General features: G+C 54.2%; 1 protein-coding gene and 1 long non-coding RNA gene across 6 annotated transcripts in view; one reads left to right on the forward strand and one right to left on the reverse strand.

Annotated features, from left to right (window-relative positions):
* Window positions 1-12,369, reverse strand: part of ACOT11 (acyl-CoA thioesterase 11) — a 46,874-nt gene that overhangs the window by 21,009 nt on the left and 13,496 nt on the right. The window lies entirely within an intron of this gene.
* On the forward strand, window positions 1,288-9,820 carry LOC123830657. Its single transcript, XR_006787800.1, has 3 exons — window positions 1,288-1,429; window positions 4,035-4,207; window positions 9,137-9,820. It is a non-coding gene; the product is annotated as an uncharacterized LOC123830657 (long non-coding RNA).

The following is a 12,369-nucleotide window of genomic DNA, read 5'->3' on the forward strand; positions in this document are numbered from 1 at the left end:
ACTCAAAAGGTGTGCAGGGGCAGTGGGAGATTGCCAATCCCCAGGGTATCCCCTGGTTCCGGGATTCCAGGGTCTAACCCTGCAGGGCTCCAGCATGCCCAGCTGAGATTTCCAAAGAGGAAGCTAAGGAGCCAGTTCACCTTGTCAGACAGGAAATACTGAGCTTCACCCAGCAGGGCTGAGCTCCCACCTCCCCACCCCCTGCAAAGTGTGGGACAAGCCTCACTATGGCTATCCCCCAACTCCTCTGAAAAAGAGGGTACAAAGCCCTGGGCTGTAGCACCAGCGCAGGGAACAGAGCAGCACCAGTGGCTCAGGACACGGCCTCTCAGATTCCAACTCCTTCCTTGGCTCCAAGGTAGCCTGCCCATGTCAGGCCAGGCCAGGCCTCCTTCTCGTCCCAGGGTGGGCAGGCAGCCAGCCTGGGAGGCAGGGGAGTGTGCAGCCCTGGAGGGTTTGGCCAATGGGGCCATAGAGCTGGGCCACTCCCCCCAGAGCCAGTCACAGGAAAAGCGGAGGCCCTGGACGGAGTCAGGTCCTGAGGTGGCCAGGCAGGCCGAGCCAAAACAGCTGACAGGGAGGGCGGAACCCACTAGAAAGGTGGGGCCAGAGCCATGCCCTCTCAGAAGGAAGCTGTGCCAGGCTCTGGCCCCCGGCCACAGCAGAACTGGCCAGATTTGATCATCCCAGAGTAGGCCTCGGCTGGCTACACCATTCACTCTGTGTCCCTCCTGGGCCAGCCATGCCACAGACCTGCTGGTCAGAGCAGGAGAGGCCACTTCGCCCAATCCCTGCATTGATGCGGGGGGAGACTGGGGCACACGGAAGGAAAGGCTGGTCCAGGGTCACACAGGTGGGAGTTAGGTTGAGGCCTCCTGGGCCGGGGCTCCTTCTGGGCAATTTGACCACAGCTCCCACCGACACACTTGACCTGGGTTTCCTCCCTCCCCCAGGGAGCCAAGTACAGATATCCAACCACTCTGAAGCTCTCAGCCTACCCCGCCGCCCTGACACACGCAGGGCCCTGCACTGCTTCCAAGGCCTGTTCACAGGCCTCTAGTCTCCACCGCCGTCTGGCCTCCAGGCAGCACCAATGGATCCTCCCAGAAAGCAGACCCACCGACTCGACAACCACAACCTACTGTGTCCTGCCTGGCAGGCAGATCAGTCAGTCCTTGTAACTCCTCCCACCACGGGACTTCATTCTGTCGCCTAGGACCGCACAAACCTGTCTGAACAGTAAGCTTGATCAGACAGCTCCCCTGCTCCAGACTCCTTCAGGAGCAAGGCCCTGCTTCCTGCTCCTGCCACGACCCCCAGCCGCTCGACCACAGGAGGTTCCTCAGAGCACCACTCCCATCCTCCTCCGTTCCCTGGCCACGTGGGCACTGCTGCTGCTTAAGACCCTTTTACCTGCCTTATCTGCCAGGTAAGTCCTTCCTCCTCCCTCTCCAAGCTCTGCCATCCCTGCCTCTTCCCCAAGGCGAGCCAGGGCCTCCAGGTCACCACAGCCTTGCCTGTCTCCATCACAGCACTGACCACGCTGCACAGTCACCACGTTCACAGGCGCCTCTCTCATCAGACAGGCATTTCTACAGGACAGAAACAGATTCAGGCCTGGCCCAGAGCAGGTGCCAAACACCTATGGAAGAGACTTATGGCAGGGGTCACCTTGGAGCTGAGGCCTGAGACTTGAAGATGAGGAAGGTCTGAGGTGCAGAGAGGACATGAAGGCAGCAGAAAGGACAAGCAGGAACGGGGTGCCTCGGGCAATAGGACAGCCATGGCGAAGGAAAGCGTGAGGTGAAATACTAGGTACCTGTGCAGGTAGAGACAGAGGGAAAGGGGCCAAGGAGTCCCCAGAAACCATGGAAGACTCCTGGGGAGGGCTGCAGCCCAGAGATGACCCACGAAAGGAGACCAGCCAGCAGAGAGATAGATCTTCATGCCTGCAGGAACCACCGGGAACAGCAGGCCTAGAGCGGAGGGGGCTCGCCCACCCCGGCAGGAAGGAGCAGGCTTGGGTGGCCTCTCACCTAAACCCCCATGACAAGCCTTGGAAGTCGGCCTGACCTGGGTTCAAATTGGGTTCCTCAACTAACGTGTGTGACCTCAGGGCAAACTGCTCAACTTCTGTGGGCCTCAGTTTCCTCATCTGTAAAAAAAATGGGATTATAGTACCTACCACCTCCTGGGGTCAAGAAATGAGAAACTGAATGAGATCCAGTGTTTAGAGATCCTAGCACATGCCTGCCACATGGCTAACATTTTTGAGTACTTACTGTTAGCATTATAAAGCTGAGTTTAGACTTCCTACGGAAACACAGCTGGGACAGACCCCAATATAATTCACTCACTGCAAACTTTACGCAGCCTTTTCTCATCTGTGAGCTCACCAGAACTTCATGGTGAGGGGCAATACCATTAAGGGGCAAGATTATTAGCCTGTTTCAGAGGTTCCGTGAGAATTCAAAGAGCCATGATACTGGAGCCGGGACTCAAGCCCAGGTGTGAGGCTGGGGACTAAAATGCAGGCGCCAGGGAGCTGGGACAAGCCACCTTTGACCGGCCCCCAGAGCCCCGGGCCAGGCCAACAAGAGGCCTGGTGGTCTGGCACGACCACTCTGAGCTGTCCGAGGGGGCTGCCTGACCCGATGCCCTGTCCCCACAAAGGTGGCTCCAGCTTCTCAGAGAGTCCGGGATGTCCCCCGTAGTTTCCCCACCAGCAAGGCAGGCACATTTGTCAACATCCTCAACTCTCCTTCAGGTTCCATACCTTTCTCCCAAAAAGGCTCTGAAGCAGCCTGCACACACACACACAGGATGTGCCTGCACAAACAGGGCACACATGCACACACTTGCACACACAGGACATGCCTGCACACACACACACAGGGTGCACGTGCACCGGGAGCTAAAATGAAAGCAGAAGTAAGAATCAGGAAACACAGAAGTGATTATGTTAGGAACCCAGGTGTCCGGAGATGCTGCTGCAGAGTATTCTGTTGGGACTTGAGACTCCCAGTGGACAAGGCAAGAAAGGTAGCAGTGGGTACCAGGCTCAGGTAAAAAGCGGGAGCACTCATCCAGGAAGCCAGCCTGACGGCTGGGGGGCACCAGGGGGCCATTTCACAAGCTTCTGGTTGTCATGCGCTATCAGACCACAGCTTCATTCTAGAAGATAAGTGACAGTCCGAGCGTCCTACACAAACATCCTCACGTTAGTTCCAGCTGCAGGCGTGCTGGCACTTAACATTTTTCAAAATTTTGAGGTTGGAAAGGTAGAGAATCAAATCACTATTTTTTATTAAGACTTCCCATATGCGCCCTGGCTGGCGTAGCTCAGTGGATTGAGCACGGTCTGCGAACCAAAGTGTCGCAGGTTCGATTCCCAGTCAGGGTACATGCCTGGGTTGCAGGCCATGACCCCCAGCAACCGCACATTGATGTTTCTCTCTCTCTCTTTCTCCCTCCCTTCCCTCTCTAAAAATAAATAAATACAATCTTAAATAAAAGGAGTTCCCATATGCCATTCGTTTGGTTACCATTTATTGAATACCTCGTATGTATCAAGTTCTATGCTAAGAGCTTTCAGATGTATTAATTCAGTAATTCTCATATCTACCCTAAGAGGCATTGTTAATCTACCCATTTTACTGACAAGCAAATCAAGGCTGAGAGCAGGCACATTGTGTCTGAGCACCTGGAAAGAGGCAGAGTTTGACTCTCCCAGGCCCACCAGCCAAAGTCCACGTTCATATCCACATGGAGAGCACTCCCATAAGCCTCGGAGATGGAGAAGATAGAAGAGATTCTTGGCCGAGCCTGGGAAGCTCAGTTGATCAGAGTGTCATCCCGACACACCAAGGCTGCTGGTGATCCCCAGTCAGGGCATGTACAAGAATCAATCGATGAGTGCACAAATGTAACAACGAATTCATGTTTCTCCCTCTCTTTCTCTCTCCCTTCCTCTCTCTCTCAAATCAATGAAATAAAATAAAAATAATTCTCTTAAAAAATTCTTTCCATCTGAGACTCAGAAAAGGGGAGCAAACTACCTCAAGTTGTGTAGCCAGTCAGCGATGGAGGAGAAAGCAGAGGCCACAACACCGAGCTCTGTCCGGAGCCCATGGCCTGGTGCAGACTGACCCGGCAGCAGCAGGCTTCCTCCATGTGACCGCCAGCCCTGTGGGAAGCTGCTTTGTAGGTAAGGGGCTTTACTTTGGAGTGACAGAAACGTTTTGGAACTAGATTGAGGTGCTAGCTGCACAACATGGTGAATGTACTAATGCAACTGAATTATACATTTTAAAATGGGTAATTTATGTTATATTCCACCTTGATAATATTTTTAAATTCTTTTGCAAAACATCTCAGATGAATATCAAGTAAGCCAGATAAACTGCATGAAATGTAAAATGCCAACTACCTTAACAAAAGAGATGTGGGGAGCAGACTGCTTAGCATGCTACCCGGCACATGGCAGAAATGCTAGGTAGCTTTTATTACCAGCTCTCTGGGCCTCAGTTCCCTCCTCTGTCCAATGGAGCATTTAACTGCAGTCTCCAAGACCTGGCTTCTGGGAGGAAGTCCTCGGCGAGGCCCCGGGGCCCCTGGCAGACAGCCCTGCCACATCTCCAGTCTCTCTTGCACCACGTGCCCCCAGCCCCGGGCTTCTTTCAGTTCCTCCTGCTCCTCGCGCCACAGGTACCGAGCAGCGGAGCCGGTGCCCCTGCCTGGAGCGCTCCCACCTCTCCCGCTCACTTCTGCAACACCTACTCCTCCCTGGGTTCCCTGTCCCTTACCCTACCCTCAGGCTTCTGGCACCATACCTCGCCTCTTTAACGGCCCTCTCTGTAATGAATACGTTTCATTAACAACAACATTTATTTAGTTGTGGGAGTAGCTGGTTGACACTGCACCAGAAGATCCACCAGGCAGGTGCCTTCTCCCTCCACTCCCGGTTCCACAGGGTCCAGCCCAGAGCCTGGCACCTTGAGGACCAAATGAATGAGTTTGATCAGTGGGTCCTCAGTTCCCACTAGGGTCACCCCACAAAGGCAGGGAGAAACACAGGCCATGAGGTCAGGTGAGGTTCCCCATGAGAGGATCAGCTCCCACCCCTTACCCCTTCACCCCATTCTAGAATGGAGAGCCTGAGCATCACCTGCCACCCTCCGCTCCCAGGGTAAAAATAACCTCATCTGAAATCTGATACCTACCCTCAGCCCCTGCCCCACAAGGGGCCTGCCAGGGGCCAGAGAACATTTCCTGAATGTTCTATCCCTGTGCCTATCCCATCTGACCCATGGGCACATACTTAAGGGGTTATCACAGGCCAGGGACACAGGCAACCCAAGCCCAGGTCAGTCAGTCCCAGGTCCTGCCCAAGGTCCCCCTGGAACCACAGAGCCAGGCTTAAGCTGAAGTGCAGGCCTCCTGCCTCCACCTACGGTGCAGCCCTTCCCTCCCCCAGCAGAGGGAGGAGGGTTTCAGAGATCCATTACAACAGCCTGCTTGTGTGACCAGGGAAACTGAGGCGCTCTCTGTCCAAGGTCTTAAATGAAAGGGCACAGAGTCAGGCGGACCTTGGGAAAGTTATTGAGAGGCTGAGGAGAAATACCCGCACCTCATCGCATCCAAGAGTAATGGGAGGACTAACAGAGACCCCAACACTGAGGGCGCCCAGCCAGCTGTGAAGGGTCGTGCACATTAGGGAGCATCATTCTGAGGGGGCTGGAGAGGATGCAGCAGTTGCGCTGGATAGAGCCTTGCCTTTCCTAAACCACGAGAGACTCCAGTAGCCTTCGCTTCTCAGCTTTGGGGAAATGAAAATGCAGGGAAGGGAGGCACTGGGACCATGGGTTCCAGAGCCAGGCAGGCGGTATGCGAACCCCAGACCTACCCTCAGAAATGCAGGGACCAAGGGCAATTTGCTTCACGTTCCACACCGAGCACCCCCCAGGCCAGCTTCGTCACCTGTAAGACGTAGGAGCAGCAGCACAAGCACCCTGCAGAGCTGTCCTGAGTGCAGAGGCAGGGGACACGTGGAAAGCACTTCATAAATTGCAGTGGTGCTGCTCTCCTTGTATTCCTGCATGGCCTGGGAGCCTGAGCAGGGCCTGCCAGGGCGGATGAGCCGAGTCAGTCCCCATCCTCACAGGGCTGTGGAACAAGGGGCTGCCTAGGAGGTGCTGTTACACTGAGGGTGCAGGGGGCTGGGGGAGTGTGTGCAGAGCCTGCAGGACGAGGGACTGGCTTGTGCGGCTGGGGTTCAGAGTAGCCTCAGCCAACACCCTTGCTCCTACTTCTCTGCACTGCTGGGGTGCTGTCCCAGTGGTGGCCCCACAGCTAGGGATCCGTGGGACCTGAGCAAGTTTTTCACGTCTCTTCTCTGGCCGCAGCTTCCTTGTTTATAAAATTGAAAGGGTGGGCGTGTAGGTTAGGCTGAGAACAATCGCTCTTCCTTGCTTAACTATTTAATATGTAGCCCTGACCACTATGGTTTAGTGGGTTGGGCATCGTCCCACAAAGTGAAATGGCACTGGTTCGATTCCCAGTCAGGGCACATGCCTGAGTTGTGAGCCAGGTCCCCAGTTAGAGGTGTGTGAGAGGCAACCGATTGATGTCTCTCTCACACATCCATGTTTCTCTCCTTCTCTATCTCCCTCCCTTCCCTTCTCTCTAAAAAATAAATAAATAAAATATATATGTGATATGTGCCAGGCACTGTGCTAAGCATTTTCTATGCATTACCTCATTCAATCTTCACACGGCTCCCATAGTTGAATGTTGTTATTATTCCCATTTTACAGATAGGAAACAGGTTCAGAAAGGGGAAGCCACTTGTGCACACACAAGCATGCACACACAATCACACAGTCAGTGAAGGACAGAGTTGAAACTTGAACACAGTCTGCTTAATGCAAAGGCCGAGGCTGCTTGGCCACCTGGCCACAATGGCCTCTCTTGTTTGACAGGCAAGGTGCTTACTTCATCATCCTGAGCACTGGTGCCAGGCACAGCCCTTCCTCACCACAGGCGTCAGACCAGGACCGTACAGGGATGCTCCCCTCCCTGTCCACCCTCACATGATCCACGGGAAACAACGATGCTGTTAGTACCTCCTCGCAGCACTTTCCAGAGTCAAGACCCTTGTCCCACTGGGTGCTCAAGGCCCAGAAGCCTGGGAGGGGCGAGGTGGCCACCCCCAGGGTGAGTTCTTTCATTTCCACCCCGTACAGACTCCACATAGCTGACCATTGCCTCCCTGTGGCTTCCTCCCTTGGGGCTGTTTGCCACCTCCCCAGCCCTACGTCCAGGAGACCCCAGAAGGGGGCAGGACAGATCTGAGCCTAGGCAGTCTGACCCTAAGTCCGATCGTCCCCAATCTCTCTGAGGGTACCTATGGCACCTTGGGGGAGCCACTCTGATATCTCCCAGCCCAGAAGCCACATTAACAGGCAATAACCCCCATGCAAAAGCTCTGGGCAGTGGGGTGGGCCCTTCAGGAACTGAGAAAACAGGACCGGTCTTTCTCCTACCAGAGCCCTTCATGCCCTCCCCACTAGACAGCCAAGGCTGCCTGACACTGCCTCTGGGTCACCATGGCAACACATGGCCAGGTGATGGGTCAGGCTCCATCATCACTGGGCACGCCAGCTATAGGCCTCACAAACCCCCTCCAAGTCGCCAAGGGAGGGGTAAAGGAATGAGAAAAAGGAAAGGGGGAGGAGAGAGAGATTACAGAGACAGAAAAAGAGGGAAAGAAGGGAAAGAGAATAGAAAAACCATGAGGTCAAAGAATAGGAGCTGGTAGAGAACAGAACAAACAGAACAGAAGAGACTCTCTCTCCCTTTCCAGAGAGAGGTGAGGGAAGCAGGAAAGGGGCCCCTCGCCCTCCCGGGCTGCACGCATTCCTCAGGCCTGTGCTGCTCCTCCCAGTGCTACAGGATTCTGGCTGCAGCTGGCACTTCCTGCCCCAGGAAGCTAGAAGCTAGCAACACGTTGGGTGGCCCCTCAACGCCCAGCTGCTCCTCGAGCCCCTGCAGGCCCCTCCTTCTAAGGGATGGTGTCCTCCCTGCCCAGCAGGCAGGGCTGCTTCCCTGGCTCCTCAGGCAGCACCTTCAGCCTGACTCCCTCACCCTCCCCACAGCCCCCCCCCAACTCCCGGCACCCCTGCCTACCCAGATCTGCAGTACCCCCCCACCCCAATCTTCTTTCCCAGTTTCCCTCACACAACACACCAACTTTCCCCTGCAAAGTGTTCAAGAAACCTTTCTAAGAGCCGAGTGGTAAGAACAGGCATTGCAACCTCATCCACGGAACACATTCCCTCACACACTGTGCCAGGAGTAGACCAGGCCTCAGAACAAGGCATAGCAAGGAGACACCAACCCTCAAAGGGCTGCTTCTGAGGCCCCAAATCACCAAGTCTAAGGCTGAGGCCCAGAGCTGGGCCACCCACTGGTAGCAGGGGCTGCTGTGATCAGTGGTGCACCGCCCACTCTCCACTGCGCACTTATCGTGCCCCTAGGCCTTCCCTCGGCCTCAAGCTGTCTGGCTGCAAGACACTGGTGTGTGCTAGTCCCACCCCCAGCCGTGGGAGCCCTGCTATCTCAGAGGAACTTCAGCCCACAATAAAGGTCTGTTGAAGAACGGATGAGCAGGGTGCAGAGAGAAGGAAAAAAACAGGAAGGCCCGGGGGTGACAGAAAGCCCTCCCAACACAGGCTGCGTAGGCATCTCAGCCCGAGCCCTGTCTCCCCAGACACCTTAAGCCATTTACTTAAGACACTCTGAACCTCACTTTCTACATCTATAAAATGGGAATAATGTTCATAGAAAGGGTTCAATGAGATTTTATTTGCACTGTGCTTAGAACAGGGTCTGAGACCTAAAGTGCTTGAAAAGTGTCAGCTCTGCAGCTTATTAAAAAGCGAGGCATTGTTTCACTGACTGATGTGGCTCAGTGGATTGAGAGCTGGCCTGTGAACCAAAGGGTCGCTGTTTGATTCTCGCTCAGGGCACATGCCTGGGTTGCAGGTCTCCAGTGGGGGCATGCAAGAGGCAACCATACATTGCTGTTTCTCTCCTTTTCTCCCTCCCTTCCCCTCTCTCTAAACAAAATCACAAGGCATTGTTGAACGACAAAGGAAATCACCCGAGCATGGAAGAGTCTTGCACAGGTCCCCAGGGACAAGAGACACCTGCTGTGACGGGCCAGGCGGCCTTTGCAGAGCCCTGGCCAAGCGTGAGAATGAAGACCTGCTTTCGGGTAAATAGAAAGACAGAGGGGAAGTTTCCAGCAGCAGTCAGGGGCAGACGGGCCTTTCACCCCCTTCTGTGACGATCACTGCCAGGTGACCATGCAGCCTGTCCAGCACCAGGGCTGCATCTGAGCCACGAATGAAGGTGTTGGACAGGACAGAGTCCATGACCCTCCACGGAGGCCTCCCACCAACGTCCACGCAGCCTAACAGTCCCAGGGACTGCTGGGCCCCAGAAAGGCTTACGACGCCCCACGAGGAAAAGTATTCTTGGAATAGAAGGATATGCTCACTAGAAACAGCTTGGGTTCACGGGGCACAAAGCATTCCAGGCACAAGAGAAGAGGCCACCGGGGCAGGAATAGACATATTTCGCATTTGCATACACCCAGGACATTGGAAGTGCTCAGCAATGCGTGTAGAATGGAGCCCGGGAGGTGACCCCAGTGGACCATCCCATTTGTCTGATCCGTTCAACATCTGATCAAAGGGCTCAAATGAAGACACACCCAGTCATCAGTGGCCATCTGAAATGTTGTAACATAAACATCAAACAAAATGGATTAAAATAGACAAGATTCATGGTATTAGCCTGAATTTACATTTTCCTTTTCTATTTTTTAAAAGATCTTATTTATTTTTAGAGAGGAGAAGCGAGGGAGAAAGAGAGGGAGAGAAACATCGATTGGTTGCCTCCCCACATCCCCCAACGGGGGCCTTGGCCTGCAGCCCAGGCATGTGCCCTGACTGGGTGCCGAACTGGCAACCTTTCAGTTCGCAGGCCAGAGCTGAATCCACTGAGCCACACCAGCCAGGGCTGCATGTATGTTTTCCTGTTGCCATCATTTTGCTTTAAGTTATATGCATGCTGGGTGGCTCTAACTTAATGGTTGTTTGTGCAAAGGCAGCCACATGACTTCATCTGTCCACAGCTCCACAGTCACAACCCCTGCTGCAACCCTGTGGCCGCTGAAGGCTTCTGCTGTCCTGAGGGGTGGGGGCACGTTTAGGGCAGGGAAGATTAGTGGCAGGGAGAAGACAGCCTCCCCCTGGGGTGCAGCAGGCAGACTGAGGCCCAGCCCTGTGAGGGGAAAAGGGAGGACAGGGAATGGCGAAGGACAACCATATCCCAGGAGGGGTGAGGGGGCTGGCTACATTTGGCCTGAGTGACAGACCTCGAGCTATAAATCTAAGGGCCAGCTGAGTCAGAGGACAGGAAGGGGCCTAGGAAGGTATGAAACCAAGAGCAGACAGGGATGGACAAGGTTAGAAAGAGGCCGATTCTGGCTAGGGGATTAACATCAAGCCTTTTAAAACTCCCTTTCATTCCCTCGGGGTGCTGGGACTCCAGCTCGAACAAGACAGATGCGGGCTCTTCCCTCATGGGTGGGCAATAAATACAGGAACAAGATCTTTTCAGAGGGCGGAAAAGTGCCATAGAAAATAAACAGCGGGTATGAAAGAGAGAAAAGGTGGTAGTTGGGGAGGAGCTAATTTAGGTTGGGTAATCAAGATCTGAATAAATGACAAGAAGGCGTGATTTTGCAAGCCTGTGGGGCACAGGGTCCAGGAAGGGGAGCAGAGGGTGCAAAGATGCCAAGGAGGGACAGGGACAGGCTTGGCGGCTGGGACAGTGTCAGGGAGTGGGGCACGGTGGGAAGTGTGGTCAGGGGAAGAGACAGGGCCCTTGTCACTCAAGGCCTTGTAGGTTCTAGTGGAATTTAGGTTTTACTCCAACTGTGATGAGAAGAGCTGGAAACTCGAAGTGGGGAGGGAGGTGATCTCACTCTGCTACTGTGTGGGGGTAAATGAGAGGGTGAGAGAAAGAGCAGGGAGACTCCTCAGTGGGCCACTGCAGTCCAGGGAGAGGCGATGGAGCTGGGGCTGGGCCAGTAACACTGGAGAAGCAGAGAGATGATGGGTGCAGGGAGCATTTGGGAGGTGGAGCCAGCACAGCTTGCTGATGGATTCCACAAGTGAGCGTGAGAAAGAGAGAGGATGCAGGGAGGATCCAGGCTTTTGGACACAGGCTGGTGGATGGTGGATGGTGATACTAGTTGCTGAATTGGGGGAGACTGGGGAGAAATAAGGAGGGGATGGAATCAAGAATTGTTCAGGTCATATCCAACGCAAACAGAGATGTCAAGGAGGCAACTCAGTGTTCAAGTTTGGAGGTCACTGTGAAGAGGCTGCCCCTGGAGACATGAGAGTACATGGGCATTTAAGATCCTTAGGACTCTGCCATGGCTGGTGTGGCTCAGTGGATTGAGCGCCAGCCTGCAGACTAAGGAGTCACTGGTTTGATGCCCAGTGGGGGCCATGCCTGGGTTGCAGGCCAGGTCCCCAATGGGGGACATGCAAGAGGCAACCACACAATGATGTTTCTCTCCCTTTCTTTCTCCCTTCCCTCCCCTCTCTCTAAAAATAAATAAATAAAGTTAAATTTTTTAAAAAAGAGAGATCCTTAGGACTCTGCACCCGTGTGGTCGGTCAAATAATGCTGCTGATCTTTGCTTGTGCTCCCATGACGGGTCGAGTCTAACCCCCTCCCCTTGAATCTACGTCACCAGTTGTGACATTTCAACTCATGACTTCTGAGACTAGATTAGAAGCCTGGCGGCTTCCACCCAGGCCTCTTGGCACTCTGGCTCTGGTGGAGCCAGCTGCCAGGTGGGAAGTCTGACCACTCTGGGAGACCATCATATGAAAAAGGCTCCGTGTTGGTGCTGGGAGTAGCAGCCCTGCTAGTCCCAACCTTCCGGCCATGCCAGCCAGTCAGATACCGGGGCACCATCCTGGACTCCCGAGTCTAGCCCTCTGGCCAGCTTTATACCGCCAAGTAACCTCTGATGGAGTAATCCCCACCAACACCTCATAGAGCAGAAGAGTCACTCAGCCCCAGCAAACAAAATCTCAAGATATAATCAAATGGTTCTTGTTTGAAGTCACTAAGTTTTGGAGTATCTGTCACACAGCCACAGTAACTAGAACAGGCCTCACCCAGAGAGAGCGAAGACAGAGCTATTTAGAGGTGGGGTTGGGGGAGGGAGGGACCTGCAAAGGAGACTGAGAAGGAGCACTGGGCGGGGCGGAAGGATCA

The sequence above is a fragment of the Phyllostomus hastatus genome, unplaced genomic scaffold (genome assembly GCF_019186645.2).
Source record: "Phyllostomus hastatus isolate PE091 unplaced genomic scaffold, TTU_PhHast_1.1 phas_contig_147, whole genome shotgun sequence".
NCBI lineage: Eukaryota > Metazoa > Chordata > Mammalia > Chiroptera > Phyllostomidae > Phyllostomus > Phyllostomus hastatus.